The following is a 17,523-nucleotide window of genomic DNA, read 5'->3' on the forward strand; positions in this document are numbered from 1 at the left end:
AGCTCGCCAAAATCTGCCGTGCAGGCGGGATACTCTTGGTAGCTTGCCGGGTTCTCTGAGAGAAGGTGGGAGGAATTGAACCCGGGTCAGCCGCATGCAAGGCAAACGGCCTGCCTGCGAAGTTTTCCAAATCTCCAGTGTGAAAGTTTATAAGCAGAGAGAGAATAGCATACTTGGGATAACAACAAAATGGTGGCAATTTGGGTAATTTTCATGGGCCAGGAACAATGCTAAAATCAGTTTATGTTCACTACTATTTCATTTAGCCTTCCTGACACATGAAACAGATTCTTTGAATCTCACTTGACAGAAAAAACAATTAAGCTTTAAAGCATTAAATATATTCACAAAGTCACATGGCTGTTAATAGTCAGGGCCACAACTATGAAACAACCATGCTCTTTGTATGCTATGTATTGGAGATATAGCCTTTTTTTGGCATTTACAAAGTAATAAACTTTCTGCTTTTAAAATTTTCTTACATCATTTTAATCAGATTTTGCTATCTGTAATCTGTGGAATTTAAAAGTACATCTGGCACACAAAAACTTCTTTATTTACAAGAACAAATACAAGAATCTATAACAAAAAAATAACAAAAAAAGAATCTATAACATCATCTCTCATCATGTAGGAATTCTAAATTACTATTTCAAATGCTTCCGTCCACACAGCATGTTATGGAATCAATGTTGCATGATAAGATTAATGCATGTGTATTTTTTAAAAGACAGAAAACAAGTAGAAGCAGACAAGAAGTGCCACCAACCAAATATAATTGTTAATTTAGAAAACATGCAATTTAGACTTCAATATGCAATTTGATTTCTCACATGAGCATCTTTTTTCTTCAAAAAACCCATAATTCTGAATCAGATAGTACAGGTGATAAAGCACTTGCCTTGTACCTGGCTGATCCCTAATCAATCCCCGCACCAAATTTGGTCCCCTGAGCACTGCCAGGAGCAACCCCTTGAGTGTGGCCCAACAGCTTTCCTAAATATTACAAAACAGAAAAAATTCAAGCATTGAAAACCAAGGGGACATTTTATAATAGCATTCCCACATGGAAGTTAAAGAAAAATTGACTTAGGCATCATGAAAAGGAATTTATAATTTTCTTTGTTATGTCATTCCTCAATCTCACTGACATCCATCTTCAATGACTACTCCAGAAATTTGTCAGTAGTCATTTTAGGAACTCTACATTTCTTAGATCACTAATTTCATAAAGAATGTTACCAGAAGTTGAGTTAAACTATATGTAAATGTGTTAAAATGCCATTCATTACATGTTTGAAGAGAGCTTCACGTGATGCTTTTTAACTAGCAAATAGAACAGTATACAGGTGACAAATGGAAAAAGGTAATTTTCTCTTCATAGGGACCATATTCATCAGTGCTGGGGAGGCCAGGGTGAGGCTATACCTGGCAATGCTTGGTGCAATTTCACAGGGCAGAGTGCTGTGCAATTCTTGGGATCACCAGGACCACCAGAGCCACATGGTGGAAGGAATCAAACTCAGTACCTGCTGTTTCTGGCGATGTGCTCTGCCATTCAAGCTATCTCCTGGTCCCAATGAAGGAAGTTCGTATCATCACACCTGCTAAGCTCTCCCATTGCTCCACACTTCCCTAAGCACCAACTTTTAAGTAAATTGCCAGCAACCTGGGATTCTGTATCACTGTCATCCCGTTGCTCATTGATTTGCTAGAGCAGGCACCAGTAACGTCTCCATTGTGAGACTTGTTGTTACTGTTTTTAGCATATCAAATATGCTCCGGGGAGCTTGTCAGGCTCTGCTGTGTGAGCGAGATACTCTCAGTAGCTTGCCGGGATCTCTGAGAGGGGCAGAGAAATAGAACCCGGGTCATCCGTGTGCAAGGCAAATGTCCTATCTGCTGTGCTATCATTCTAGCCCAAACTGGGATTAAACAAAACAAAACAAAAATAGGTTTACTATCTCCTGCTCAAAGCCTTCTTAAAATGAGAGCATGATTTGTTTAACACATAATATAAAAATATTGATTTATTCAGTACTGTATCACTGTACCACTGTTATCCCATTGTTCATCAATTTACTCGAGCGGGTGCCAGTAATGTCTCCATTCATCCCAGCCCTGAGATTTTAGCAGCCTCTCCTTACTCATTTTTCCCAGCAATTGGAAGCTCTTTTCAGGGTCAGGGGAATGAAACCTGTTATTGTTACTGCTTTGGGCATATTGAATACGCCACAGGGAGCTTGCCAGGCTCTGTAGTGCAGGTAAAATACTCTCAGTAGCTTTCCGGGCTCTCCAAGAGGCAAATATATATATATATATATATATATATATATATTTCACATATATATGAATAATGAATAATAAATATATATTATTCAGTACATGGCATTAAAATATTCCTATCATTCTACTAATAGTATAGAAATGATAACACAGATTGCAGGTAGTCCTTATGCAAGTTACACACTCGCATGCTTCCTGCCATCAAATTGACAGGACCTGAATTAAGTGCTTACTCTTCCCTCCACTTCCCACCAAGAGCTCTGAAACCCACCTTTTATTTCTCTTTTCTTCTCATTCCATAGAGAGTCAAATGGGAATTCTGCCTATGCCATTTTAGGGGATGTTAAGTAAGCATTTATTGTAAACAAGCATTAGGTATTATGTGAGCACAATATTTAACTTCAAAAAAGAAAAAAAAGTATTACCATGTCATTCCTGCTTCCTATCATTTATACCCTCTTCTCTCTCTCTCTTATTTCAAACCATAGTTCAGAGGTTCTAACTCACAAGTGGTTTCAACATGGAAGGAACAAGAAAACCAAAAGGAGAAGGCAGAGGAGGGAGGGAGTAGACTCTCCTACGAGGAGGCAGCAAAGTAACTTGAATGCTTGATAGAGGAGCTGCTGCATTTTCTGATATTGGTGCTGATATTTTCAAACTACTTTCAACAGGTCCTTCAATACTTCCAGGAATAAAACTTATGGAGCGGGGCTGGAGCGATAGAACAGTAGGTAGGGTGTTTGCCTTGTGTGAGGCCAACCCGGGTTTGATTTCCAGCATCCCATATGGTCCCCTGAGCACTACCAGTGGTAATTCCTGAGTGCAGAGCCAGAAGCAACCCCTGTGCATCACCAGGTGTGACCAAAAAAGCTATATATATATATATATACATATATATATACACACATATATATATACACACACACACACAATACATACATATATATGTAAGCAATTTGCTTAAACTTAGAGTTCGAAGAAGATAGAAATTTTTCTTGCAAAGCAGTGGACAAAGAAAAGTTCCTACAGCTAATTAGAAGTAAGGTTCCTCAGCTCTAGGATGAAATCATGTAATTTGCTGTCAAGTGGCTGCAACTAGAATCAAGTAGCAAGGGTCTTATAAAGTTATCAGAGGATTTGTATTTGTTTCACAGAGATGTCTTGTTCAGTTAAGGCCTGTGTTACTAAAATAAGATGAAAATTTTTTTATTTTCATTTAGACTGGTGGGACTGTCTATTTATAACTTTTAAGTTACTTTTTAAGTTACTTTTTTTTTTCTTTTTGGGTCACAACCGGTGATGCACAGAGGTTACTCCTGGCTCTGCACTCAGGAATTACTCCTGGTGGTGCTCGGGGACCACATGGGATGCTGGGAATCGAACCCGGGTCAGCCGTGTGCAAGGCAAATGCCCTACCCACTGTGCTATTGCTCCAGCCCCCTTAAATTACTTTTTTGACCATTTATTTTGTTATAGTCATATTATCTCTTGGCCTCCTGTAAGCCCAAAGCCTAGGGCAAAAATTTATGGTCTAGACAACCTGTAGGCTCTCACCATCTTAAGGAGAACTTAAGGAGAACGCTGGGGAGTTCTAGAAATGTTTAGAGTATAAGGCACTGACAACTAAAATGGAAACATTCTTGACAGTTGGTGAAGGGAAACTGAGGCTTCCTCTTTCATTCTCAGGGTCCTGGGTGTTGACCTTTTCCACAGAGTCTCTCTAATATAACTTCTCCACTTCTTGCCAAGAAATCATTTCAAATCATTTGCAAGCTTTCTAAAGAATCATAGATGCTCTTATGCAAAATGAGATTCCAAAGTGGTTTGAGAAGAAATTCAGTGATGCATCCAGCTGAGCTGGATTTTTCTAAATTTACATCAGAACTGTTCTCATTTTATACATTTTTGTCATTGAAAGATATTTATAAAATTCTATTTTTATACAGCAAATTGAAGAGAGTTTTCCATTTGAGAAAAAAGAAAAGTGCCAATTGAGAATGGATAGACTGGCTAAACTGAATTTAGCTCTGATTTCTACCCCCACCCCTATACCCTATCCCCCCAGGCACTCTGGCCATGGTCATGGCCATGGATGAGTGGCTAAACACAAAGAAAGTTCTCCTTTATCTTTAATATTCTATCAACACTAGGTACTTCTAAACACAAGCCTAGGTACACCCAAAAAGTGAATTCAAATTCTCTTTTTCTAATAAAGTACCAAATAGAGTTTTTTTTTTTTTAATTTATTCATTTTTAATTAGAGAATCACCGTGAGGGTACAGTTACAGATTTATACACTTCTGTGCTCACACTTCCCTCATACAAAGTTTGGGAACCCATCCCTTCACCAGTGCCCATTCTCCACCACCCGTAAACCCAGTGTCCCTCCCACCCTCCCCAATCCCATCTCCCCCCCACCCCACCCTGCCACTGTGGCAAGGCATTCCCTTCTGCTTTCTCTCTCTAATTAGCTGTTGTGGTTTGCAACAAAGGTGTTGAGTGGCCGCTGTGCTCAGTCTCTAGCCCTCATTCAGCCCGCAACTCCCTTCCCCCACATGGCCTTCGACTGCAATGTAGTTGGTGATCGCTTCTCTGAGTTGACCTTTCCCCGGAACGTGAGGCCAGCCTCGAAGCCATGGAGTCAACCTCCTGGTACTTATTTCTACAGTTCTTGGGTGTTAGTCTCCCACTCTGTTATTCTATATACCATAGATGAGTGCAATCTTTCTATGTCTGTCTCTCTCTTTCTGACTCATTTCACTCAGCATGAAACTTTTCATGCCCATCCACTTAACTACAAAATTCTTGACCTCCTTTTTTCTAACAGCTGCATAGTATTCCATTGTATAGATGTACCAAAGTTTCCTCAACCAGTCATCCATTCTGGGGCATTCGGGTTTTTTCCAGATTCTGGCTATTGTAAACAGTGCTGCGATGAACATACATGTGCAGATGTTGTTTCGATTGAACTTTTTTGATTCTCTGGGATATATTCCCAGCAGTGGTATTGCTGGGTCAAATGGGAATTCAATATCTAATTTTTTGAGAGTCGTCCAAATTGTTTTCCAGAAGGGCTGAACCAGTCGGCATTCCCACCAGCAGTGAAGAAGGGTCCCTTTCTCCCCACATCCTCTCCAACAGCGGTTGCTTTTGTTCTTTTGGATGTGTGCTAGTCTCTGTGGTGTGAGGTGGTATCTCATGGTTGTTTTGATCTGCATCTCTCTGATGATTAGTGATGTAGAGCACTTTTTCATGTGCCTTTTGGCCATTCGTATTTCTTCCTTGGTAAAGTTTCTGTTCATTTCTTTGCCCCATTTTTTGATGGGGTTGGATGTTTTCTTCTTGTAGAGCTCAACCAGTGCTTTATATACCATTGATATCAACCCCTTATCTGATGGGTATTGTGTAAATATCCTTTCCCATTCTGTGGATAGTCTTTGTATTCTGGTCACTGTATCTCTTGCGGTGCAGAAGCTTTTTAGTTTAATGTAGTCCCATTTGTTGATCTCTGTTTTTACTAGATTGCTTAGTTCCGTGTCACCTTTGAAGATACCCTTATCTTCAATATCGTGGAGGGTTTCGCCGACCTTGTCTTCAATGTACCTTATGGTTTGTGGTCTAATGTTGAGGTCTTTAATCCATTTTGATCTGACTTTTGTGCATGGTGTCAGGTCAAGGTCTAAACCCATTTTTTTGCATGTGGTTGTCCAGTTGTGCCAGCACCATTTGTTAAAGAGGCTTTCCTTGCTCCACTTCACTTCTCTTGCTCCCTTATCAAAGATTAGATGGTCATACATTTGGGGTTGTGTGTAGGGATATTCCACCCTGTTCCATTGGTCTACGGCTCTGCCTTTGTTCCAGTACCATGCTGTTTTAATTGTTACTCCTTTGTAGTAAAGTTTGAGGTTGGGGATGGTGATGCCTCCCATCATCTTTTTCCCAAGAATTGTTTTAGCTATCCTTGGACGTTTGTTATTCCATATGAATTTTAGGATTGCTTGATCCATTTCTTTGAAGAATGTCATGGGTATATTTATAGGGATCGCATTGAATCTGTATAATGCTTTAGGGAGTATTGCCATTTTGACAACATTGATTCTCCCTATCCACGAGCAGGGTATATGTTTCCATTTCCTCATGTCCTCTTTGATTTCATGGAGTAGCGTTATGTAGTTTTCTTTGTAAAGGTCTTTTACTTCCTTGGTTAAGCTGATTCCGAGGTACCTGATTTTCTGGGGCACGATTTAAAAAAGTTTTGGTTTTGGTTTTATTGTTCAGCTCCAGGATTTGAACCCAGGGTCTCACATATGCAAAGCAAGTCCTTTAACACTGAGCCATACATGGGGCTGGAGCAATAGCACAGTAGCTAGGGCATTTGCCTCGCACGTGGCCGACCCGGGCTCGATTCCCAGCATCCCATATGGTTCCCTGAGCACCGCCAGGAGTGACTCCTGAGTGCAGAGCCAGGAGTAACCCCTGTGCATCACCAGGTGTGACCCAAAAAGGAAAAAAAAACACTGAGCCATACATAGCCCAGTATATATTCCAGACTCATAATAATTGAATCATGAGGTACACTGTTACAAAGTTGTTCATGATTGGGTTTCAGTCATACAATGTTCCCATATGTGCTACCTCTCTCTCTCTCTCTCTCTCTCTCTCTCTCTCTCTCACACACACACACACACACACACACACACACACACCTTTTGAGTATTATGGTCTGCAATACAGGTCTGTACTTCTTAAAAATTCATTGAATCATCTATAAGTTTCAAAATTACTATATAAATGTTCCCAGAATTGTTTCTGTTTACCACATAGACAATGAAAACTTAAAAAAATGAATTTTCAGGAAAATTTTTAGAACAACTTTTATATAAAGCTCAAACAATACTCTACATTTTACTTTGAATTTTAAAAAGAAATTGTTCTTGATCTATAGTCTTTTCTTCTTGACACCAAAAGCTGAAAAACAAACAGTTAATGGGTAACATAATGCTACAAGCATGGCTAAACTGACCGAGATCAGAACAAGACAAGTCAAAACAAAAACTAAACACTGGATCAAACGCACGAGACTGGCAAGATTCCCAGAAGGTCACCATTGCACTTAAGAAAATTTTCAACATTTTCTGAAATTTTCAGACATTTCTGAGTTTTTCATTGGTAAAAACTCAAAATTCCAAAGAAATAAGGATAAAGAAAAACTACATGAAACCTTAGAAAAGACAAATAGAGTGGAAGGGGATACTGTCTTTTTTGCAATTGAAAATTATATATTTCTTGGCATTATGAACATATTTTAAGTAGTTTTTCAATAAGGAATTTTTTGTACTTTTTGTTGTTGGGGTTTTTTATTTTTGAGTCTCACCCTATAATAGACAGGGCTTAGGTCAGACTCCTAGCACATATGAAATGCCAGGGATTGAACCTGGGTCAGCGCCCACAAGACAAGCACCTAACCCACTTTGCTATGGGCACCTAACCCACTTTGCTATGGCTCCAGCCCCAAGGAATATATTTTAATTAATAAAAAACCTGAAATCAATGGGGCTGGAACAATAGAACAGCAGGTAGGGCATTTGCCTTGCACGCGGCCGACCTGGGTTCGATTCCCAGCATCCCAGATGGTCCCCTGAGCACCGCCAGGAGTAATTCCTCAGCACAGAGCCAAGAGTAACCCCTGTGCATCACTGGGTGTGACCCAAAAAGGAAAAAAAAAACTGAAATCAAACTGAAGTGTGACAGCAACCTACAATATGCCATTGTATGGCTTTGTTCTAGGTCTTCATCACATTACCCAATTTTTCAGGAGAGAAGGTCACTGAATGAAACATCTACTGAGAAGAATTCAGGAGACTCAAGTTGTTATCCAGTGTCACCATTAACTATTCAGGAGCTCTTGGCCAAGAAGTATGTCTTCAAGTCTTTTTTTCCCTCTTGCTGATAGGGAAATTCTACTGCTTATTAACATTCCAAGTGCAAGGGAATCCAAGGAACATAGTGAAAGAGCACACGCATTACAGACAATCTATATGCAATATGACTATTCCTTAGCGAATTCACTTGTAATTGTTTATTCACTGTGGGTATCCATCAGCATTGCAAAAAGTGTCTCAGTGTGCTTCCAGTGTGCAATTGAGTTTTTGAGACCCAAGATTAAAACACTGATTTTTTTCCCCCAAAGTATGGATTCTGGTCAGCAGCAGCAGTATCTGAAAATTTTTTTTAAATATTCAAAACATATGATTTTCTGAAAAACTTGGAAGTACTTAATTTTTTGAACCAAATTTTCCCACCAGCTAAATAAGAGGAGCCCATCAAATGTACATAATCTGAGTGCTACCTCTTTTTCAGGGACAAACTTTTAGAACTGAAAACAGCATCATGTTTTAAATGTTTAAAACATTTTAAATGTTTAAAACATCATGTTTAAAACAGTTATTATTATCCTAGGTAAAATAATAGCAAATTCTTAAGTATTTGCAATAATCCAGATGATGTTAAAGAAAATTTACGTATGTGAATGCAATTACTCCTGACAACAAGCTTAGGGAAGTAGGTACTAACACTTAGTTCTACTAATGAGAAAATGGAAGCAAATACCAAGACAAAGAAAAGAAGAAATGCAGTGTGTCATTGATATAGCGAAAAGGAGCCTCCACTTACCTTCTCTGGAAAACAGAATAAGGACTTTTCAAAAAAATTTTTTTAATTTAATCACCATGAGCTACAGTTAAAAAACTTTCATGTTTGATTTTCAGTCAGACAATGATGGAACACCCGTCCCTCCACCAGTACATTTTCCACCACCAATGTCCCTAGTATCCTCCCCCTCCGTCCAACCACTCCCCCTGCCTCTATGGCAGACAATTTCCCTCTTGAATTCTATTTATGGGTATTATGTGTGTGCAATATTATATGGTGTGCAATAGAGTTAGTGAAAGGCCATCAACAAATTTTAAATGGGGTGATCCTTGGGTACAGAGTAAGAAGTAAACCTTATTCACTCTGGATATGACTCAAAACTACAAGAATAAATAAGTACATAAATAAGTAAATAAAAGCAAAGGACCCAAGAGATAGTACAGCAGGTAAAGTGCTTGCTGTCTATGCAGAAAACCTGGCTTTGGTCTCCAGCACATCATGTAAGCTCCTGAGGTGTGGCCCCAAAACAATTGTATGTGGCTAGCCATGTTTTGATGTGGGCACTTCATATACCAAGCAGTGCAGGGTAGCTAGAGTGATCCATGAGCACAGAGCCAGGGCAAGCCTTGAGCACTGCTGGATATGCTCCCCCCCAAAATAAAAAACAAACAAAAAATAAAAATAATTTAACTTTTAGTTAATCCAGAAATTCCACTCCCTGGTATCTATTATAAGAACATACATGAACTGTCCTTTGAAAATACATATGCACACCTATTTTTTTTCTTTTTGGGTCACACCTGGTGATGCACAGGGGTTACTTCTAGCTCTGCACTCAGGAATCACCCTGGCGGTGCTCAGAGGACCATATGGGATGCTGGGAATTGAAAATTGGGATGCCGGGTCGGCCATGTGCAAGGCAAACGTCCTACCCACTGTGCTATTGCTCCAGCCCTGCACACCTATTTTTATTGCACTGCTTTTAATAATAACCAAGACCTGATAAAACCCCTTGTTTCGAGACAAAGGAATGGATAAATACACAAAAGAACGCTACTCAGCCCAAAGGAAAACTAAAATTTTACATTTGGCTACAACTTGGATATAACCAGATTGGGTGTGGGGGGCCTACAAGAAAAATGAGTCAGGAGGAAGAAGATAATATCAGGTGACCTCACTCATATGTGGTGTGTAATGAAGTAGAACAAAGAAATCAACACCCTTGGGGCTGGAGCGATAGTACAACGGGGAGGGCGTTTGCCTTGTAAGTGGCCAACCCGGGTTCGATCCCTGGCATCCTACATGGTCCCCCAAGCACTGCCAAAATGATTCCTGAGTGCAGAGCCAAGAGTAACCCCTGAGCATTGCTGGGTGTGACCCAAAAAAAGCCACACAAAAAAAAAAGAGAAAGGAAAAAGAAAACAATGCCCATCGAAAACAAGCCTGTAGACTCTAACAAAAGAATCAATGTTATCTGGCAAGAAGAGTGATACTGGTACCCTTTCTATCCTAACTGCCCTTTAACCCCTACACAACTTGGGGCAAGCTTCCAACCATTATCCTGTCCTCCTGATCCCTGTTTTCCCTGACCTTGGATAGTAGTCTCATACTATTTTTTTTATATCCCATGAATGAGTACAGTCTGGTATGACAATAATAGAAGTGAGCACTCTGGACAAGAATGTGTTGAAAGCAAGTAAAAAGATATACATGATAACCTTTCAGTATCTGTATTGCAAACCATAATGCCCAAAAGGAGAGAGACAGAGACAGAGAGACAGAAAAGGAGAGAGAGAGAGATGGAGAAAGAGAGAGAGATAGGAGAGAAGGGGGGAGGGAGACAGAGAGGGACACAGAGAGAGAGAGCTGTCATAATGTTTGCCAGGGGGCTGGTGGGAGGGAAACTGGGGACATCTGTGGTGGCAAATGTACACTGGTGAAGGGACGGTGATGGAACAAGACTGAAACCCAGTCATTTACAACTTTAAAATTGTGTATCTCACTATGATTCAATTAAAAAATAATTTAAAATTTTGTCTTTAAAAAGGAGAGTGAGGGAAGGTTGGCAGACAGAAAGCATCCTATGAACAGTGATAGAGAGGTATTGGCATTTTGGTACTGGGAAAGCATAAGCATTTAGACTTTTGCAAAACATTGTTATCTCAATTTAAAAAAAAAGTTGTGCTTCTCATTCAAGTTCAAAAAAACTAAGCAAGAATTAGAACTTAAGACTGTGAGATGGAGGAAAAATAGGAAACTGAGTTTTATTGACTAATTCAACCTAGTAATTGGATTACTGGCCAGATAGACATATTTCAACTGCAGTTCTCATAAAAAAAGATAATGAATCAGGCTCAGCTATTACTATCCCAAGTTAGAAAATATAGGCCAAAATAACAAATACTAATAAAACCAGGTATCCACTTCCTAGAATGGGTTTTATCCACAGGAGTTTGGGAATGGACCTTAAAAGTAGAACCTATCACTATGGAGCAAACGAGGGCCCTCAAGATGAAGCTAAACCTGAATTCTAGGTCAAAAACTTTCTAAATGGGGCAGGCTATGAAAACAAGTACAACTAATCTAACTTCTTTATGATTCTCTCTGCTCTAGGTCTTCTGCCTCTAGGAAAAAATTTATGACATCTCCATAGGGCATTGAAATACTGGTTATTCCAAATTGTGCATTCACTGTGAGCAGTGCTGCTACATCCCATCACTGTGAATTGCAACATCACAGACTCTCTAGCTCTTCCGTTATGTTATCCAGAACACATAATTGGACTTGATTACTGAATGCTTGAATTTGCTTCCACATGCCTTCTTTTTTCCCGTCGAGATAGGCCTCTCTCTGAGCATTCCTTTTCATTGCCACATGAGAATATGATTCCTCCACAGTGCACCAAACAAAAACTTCACTTACATTAAACTGTAAATACCATAAATCTGCAACATTAAATTCTAACTATATTTAATTTAATAGCACAGTGGGTAGGGCGTTTGCCTTGCTGGGTCGACCTGGGTTCAATTCCTCCATACCTCTTAGAGAATCTGGTAGGCTACCCAGAGTATCCTGCCCACATGGCAGAGCCTGGCAAGCTACCCGTGGCATATTAGATATGCCAAATACAGTAACAACAAGTCTCACAATGGAGACGTTACTGGTACCTGCTCAGAAACCTGATGAACAACAGTATGACAGTGCTACAGTGCTAATATTAAATTATAATTTTGAATGTATCCTAATGAAGACCTGGTTCCCTGCATTAAAGAATTACTAAGACGCTTCTTTATAAAAAAATACGTTTTAGTCACCTTGTTTTACAATACTATTAATGACAAGATTTCATGCATACAATGTTCCAACTTCTTATATGTTTGCACTGGCGTCGTGTTTAGTCTTCTAACATAGATAACGAGCTAATCACATAATTCGAACTAATCAGGGGGTAGAATTTTGTATTTAAAGATACAAGACTATTTATAAAAAGGCACTCTAATTTAGGTATCTAATATTCTTTTTATAACTTCAGTTAAATGAAAATCAAGACTTATTTCAAGGGAAGAATCATTTGGCACTCTTTCTGAAATTAATTCCGTACATTTTTTTTCAAGTAAAACTATTTGGTCCTAAGAGGACCATCCAGATCAGTTTCAGTCAAATAGTGTGAAGGGAATTGTTAGTTTATGTGATTTGAAGCATTTTGAAATTATTTCAGTTAAAAAGGAAAAGGACTCTTAAATTACCTCACTAAACATTCTGCCAGTTTAGGCCTGTCCATATTCTGTGTCCTTATTTTGCTTTTTTTTATAGTCTTGAACAAACCTTGATGTAACTAGATAAGGTTTTATTTTATTTTCTCTCAGGAACCTAAGAAACACCAGTAAGTACATTTAAACTGGTCCTCTTAAGGCCACAGAATATTTTCCATGTGATTTTCTTTTGAAAAGAATGATACTCATGGAGAGTCAGATTTAAAGAATACTTAAATGTGAAATATTAATAGATTATAAATGTCACCAGAGAGTGAAATCCTTTACTACAGATAATGATTAACTTGGCTGTTGATTCGAGCCAATTTTCTAAAACTATAATCTACAAATTTCCACATATAAAGTTAAATAGAATTAAGAAAGATGGTCATTTGAGGACCTATATGTGTTCACTTTGATTTTTAAAAAATAGTACTTTTATAATTTACCCTTGATTTACAATACTCTAAAGGTTCTGGAGTATGACCACATATTTCCATATGTCTGAAACTCACAGCAAGCACTATCAAAGTTCCTATGTCATTACACTATCAGAATGATACACATACCCGTTTCTTCCAGTTCAATTCCCCTTTCAACTGGTCACATATATTTCACAGATTCTAAGAGCTACCTTTGAAATTCTGGAAATTCTAAGGGTGTGGGGGGCATGTATATACAAAATCTGAATCTGACCATTATATTAACATAGGTTTCATTTCAGGGTATTCGGGGATTAGGATCTGTGTGTGCATGAGTGTGTGTGCACGAGTACATGCACACGTGTGCACTCACACAAGTTTGTGCACATATTTTTGGCTAACAAATTCCATATTTTGAGTATACACTTTAGAAGCTTTATTTCATTTAACTTTGACAACAATGTAAGAATACTGAATTAAACAATATAAAATCCGCTTGAGTAAAGTGAGGCTTGGAGAAGTTATTCAACTGTCCAAAGAACGAAGAAACAGAAAATCAGGTCTTAAACGCAGGGCTGCTTCAAAAGACAGCTCCTGGGGCTGGAGTGATAGCACAACAGGTAGTGTGTTTGCCTTGCACATGACTGATCTGAGTTCGATTCCCAGCATCCCATAAGATCCCCTGAGCACAGCCAGGAGTAATTCCCTAAGTGCAGAGCCAGGAGTAACCCCTGTGCATTGCCAGGTGTGACCCAAAAAGAAAGAAAGAAAAAAAAAGAAGACTGCTCCTCTTTCTAACCACCATTCTCCAGTTCTCTAAATGCAGGCTGAGTGCCTGCCTATCCCTGAACTGGTCTATATACTTCAATCACCAATTGGAACAAAAATAGCTTGGAAAATGAATGTTCCCTGTAGATAAACTTTTGGTACAGTTAGCACTTGTAACCCCACAGCGCACATGTCCTGGATCTGAGTCATACACCTACCCTTTTTTTTTTTCATTCAAAGTTGGATTTTCTAATCTATTTAAGCCCACTTGCAAAGTAATTCTATTTCTGTACTAATGACTTAGAAACAGCTGGATTTTTCTTAGCCAAAATTTTGGAATCCCAGATTTCTATTGAAGAGAGAGAGAGAGAGAAAGAGAGAGAGAGAGAGAGAGAGAGAGAGAGAGAGAGAGAGAGAGAGCTTCTGATAATCCAGAATCTATCAATGCTAAATTCCCTTTCACCCTGATGAACTGGTACAAATGCCTTAAATCTTTAGATATTGAGGATAAAGGGGGGGGGGAATCCTGAAAATAGCAATATTCCTGTTACATAACCAAATACTAAAATTTGAACTTAATCTTATAGGGAACAAAATATTTATGTGATTGCAATTTAAATACTTATATGTGCATCCCTCCCCCCAATTTGGCTTTATTTCCTCTCTAAATAGAAAAAGAAAATTCCCATTCTTTCCTAAAACAAGTATACACATTTTACCACATAAAAATTGCTCGGGTGATGGTTACATCTCTGTCCTGCTTAGTATCTTCCCAAGCCCACAGTGGACTTTGTTTGAACGTGAGTAAAGCCCGATGGAATAACAACGCAGTCTTTCCGAGAAGTGAACAGCTTCTCCTTGCCCAGTTAAGAGAGTTGGCAGGTGTTTTCACCCCAACCTTTAACTCAGCTCGGAAACAAGCACTCCTTCGCCTGGAGGGCCCATTAAAGGACGAAAAGCTGGACCCAACTCCAGAGCTACAGGTTCTGAAGCCCACAGGAACCAAAGCTCCAGATTTTGCATTTCTAAACGTCCCCAGGTGATGCTGAGGCCGCACCGCGCTCACTACCAGCTTCACAGACCAGCTCGGCAAGACCCAGCTGAGAACAATTTCTTTTCCATGCCAAAGCCCCACTCCCACCTCCAGCCCCGTTTTAAAGCTCTCAGAGGGGGTCGGGGCGGGGTCGCGCCCTCGGCGATCTTAAAGAGCTCCTGCGGACGCCCAGACAGTGCACCGACTCCCGCGCTCCCGGACGCCCCACGTGTTTATATCACGGACCCTTACAAGAAGAGAAAGGCAAAAAAAAAAAAAAAAAAAAGGCGTTGAGTGGAGTCAAAGGCAGTGAAAAGTGCCCCTTATTATCTGCGGCCGGAGGTCCACCGCAGAGGTAGAAATCTTCCCCCAGCGAATCCCAGGGTTCCCGCAGAGACAAACTTTGCAAGACAAATCCTGATCTCCCCAGACTCCAGCCTGAGCGCCGGGTTCGCCAAACCAGGAGGGGGAAGAACATTGCAACCACGGGACACAGCATAAAAGGAATAGCCCCCTTCCATGAGGGCAGGTACTGAAGACCCCTATTTGCCATGCTGGCAAGCAAAAGGGGCGACGGCGGTGTCACCTTACCTGGGTCTCTGGCTTGCAGTTGGGGCAGCCGCGTTGGTGCCCAGGATAAGTGGCTGTCCCAGGACGTCTAAGAACACCACCTCCACTTCGTGCAAAAATCCGCGTTGGAATGAGTTTGCTGCCCTGCGCCGGGGAGAGGCTCCCGCAGGCAGCGTTCAGGGCAGAGTGTGGCGCAGCTGAAACTTAACTCTCAGCCCCCTGGAGGCGGAGCCCGGGTGATAAGGTTCTCTCGCCCCACCCGCCCCGGGGAAGAAGACTGGGTTGGGAGTGTGGAACTCGCAGTGCAGATTGCTTTGGAAATTCGGTGGACACATACTCAGCTCAAGTTCTGCTCGTCCAGAAGATGAGGCACTGGGAGAGGCAGGAAGAGGTTCGGGCAAAGGACTATACGCGTGGGAGGAGGAAAAGATCTGCCAAGTGTCGCCTGCAGAGGTCTCTGTGACCTGGAGAATGGTCGGTCCCCGGGTCTGCCTACCTGCTGCCTCTGAGGTTGCTCGGGTGACCTGGAGGAGTTCACTTTCCGGTACTAGGTAAAGCAGTTACACTTGAGGACTTGGTATTTCGTGGAAGTCGTGGAATGGAATATCTGCTTAGGAAGATCAAGGCTCTCTGTCTACATACAGAAGCCAAAATGTTTTATATTTATGTACTTGGTTTTAATATCACCTACTCTGACAACGGGACTGGAGCGATAGCACAGCGGGTAGGGCGTTTGCCTTGCTCGTGGTCAACCCGGGTTCGATTCCTCCCTCCCTTTCCGAGGCCCGACAAGCTACTGACAGTATCTCGCCCACACGGCAGAGCCTGGCAAGCTACCCGTGGCATATTCGATATGCCAAAAACAGTAACAAGAAGTCTCACAATGGAGACATTACTGGTGCCCGCTCGAGCAAATCGATGATTTCTAAAACTACTTCAGCATAGTTTTCTAACTACCACCTATACTCCGAGAATCATAGGTTCTTTACCGTATTGAGAGTGTTGGTGGCAGGCGTTAGGATCCACAGTGTACAGATGTTCCTGACAGATTATTATAGTGTGCCTTTGTCTTAAGTATAAGTTATAAGTCTGTATGTGAGTTTTATCCTTTCGTAATATTTGGGTAGATTTTTACTAGTTGGATCCTTCCTCTTCCTCTTCCTCCTCTTCCTGCTCCTTCTCTTTATGACTTTATGTAAATTTATGTAAGATTATTTTCAATGTGGGAACTTTTATTAAAATAACACATTTAAGATATGAGAAACAAAGGAAAAACAAAAAGCACATATAGCATTCAGATGGCAAGTATTTCTTATTAAATGTCACAGTTTCATATCTACCATCAACTTTCCTATTAGGATCAGATGGAAGTACTTTTTGGACCTGCTAAAATTTTTCAATTTTTTGGTTTTTTTTTTTAGGCATCAGAAATTAAAATATTTTGATAATAGAGTTTTAGGCATACAATGTTCCAACACCAATCCACCAGTGTCAACTTCCCTCCACCAATGTCCCTTGGCTTCCTCTAACCCATCAGGATGCCTCTTAAACAGTTTTTTTTTTTTTAAGTTTAGTCATTGTATTTTGGGTCTCATGCTTACACTATTGTTGGCTCTGTAATTTAGATATGGACATATACCTCTATATGACCCACGTGGACGTGTCTGACCTTAACCTTAGCTTAGCCCCTGTTTTCTCCTGTGCCACCTTTTTTTAACTTCCCTCCTCAATCTCTCCCCTCCTTTCTTGCAGATTTCTATAATCCAGGATCAAGGGTTTTCCCACCATTGTTCTCTTGCATGGCCTTATCCTGCTATTCTATATACCACAGATAAGTAAGATCATTCAGTGACCACTTTAACCTTCTTTAAATAAATTTACCCCTTACGAATTTTTCACTTGTCATTGCTACAAATTTCCCATTTTTTAATTGGCTTATTTCTAGGCTTCTATTAATTTCTAGTTTTCAATTAAGCCTTCTCTGAACTCTTCTAAAGCCATGTTACACATTTTCAAAGTGTCATTCATAACCAGGCTGCTT

The 17,523-nt window shown here is 40.3% G+C and overlaps 1 protein-coding gene across 1 annotated transcript in view; it reads right to left on the reverse strand.

Annotated features, from left to right (window-relative positions):
• The window catches only part of COL21A1 (collagen type XXI alpha 1 chain), a 216,607-nt gene extending 200,979 nt beyond the window's left edge, over positions 1–15,628 (reverse strand). The window contains exon 1 of the mRNA XM_004605865.2: positions 15,504–15,628. The gene's annotated coding sequence lies outside the window, so the exon portion shown is untranslated. The remainder of the gene's footprint in view (positions 1–15,503) is intronic.
• Between the last annotated feature and the right edge of the window lie 1,895 nt (positions 15,629–17,523).

Source organism: Sorex araneus, chromosome 4 (assembly GCF_027595985.1).
Source record: "Sorex araneus isolate mSorAra2 chromosome 4, mSorAra2.pri, whole genome shotgun sequence".
NCBI lineage: Eukaryota > Metazoa > Chordata > Mammalia > Eulipotyphla > Soricidae > Sorex > Sorex araneus.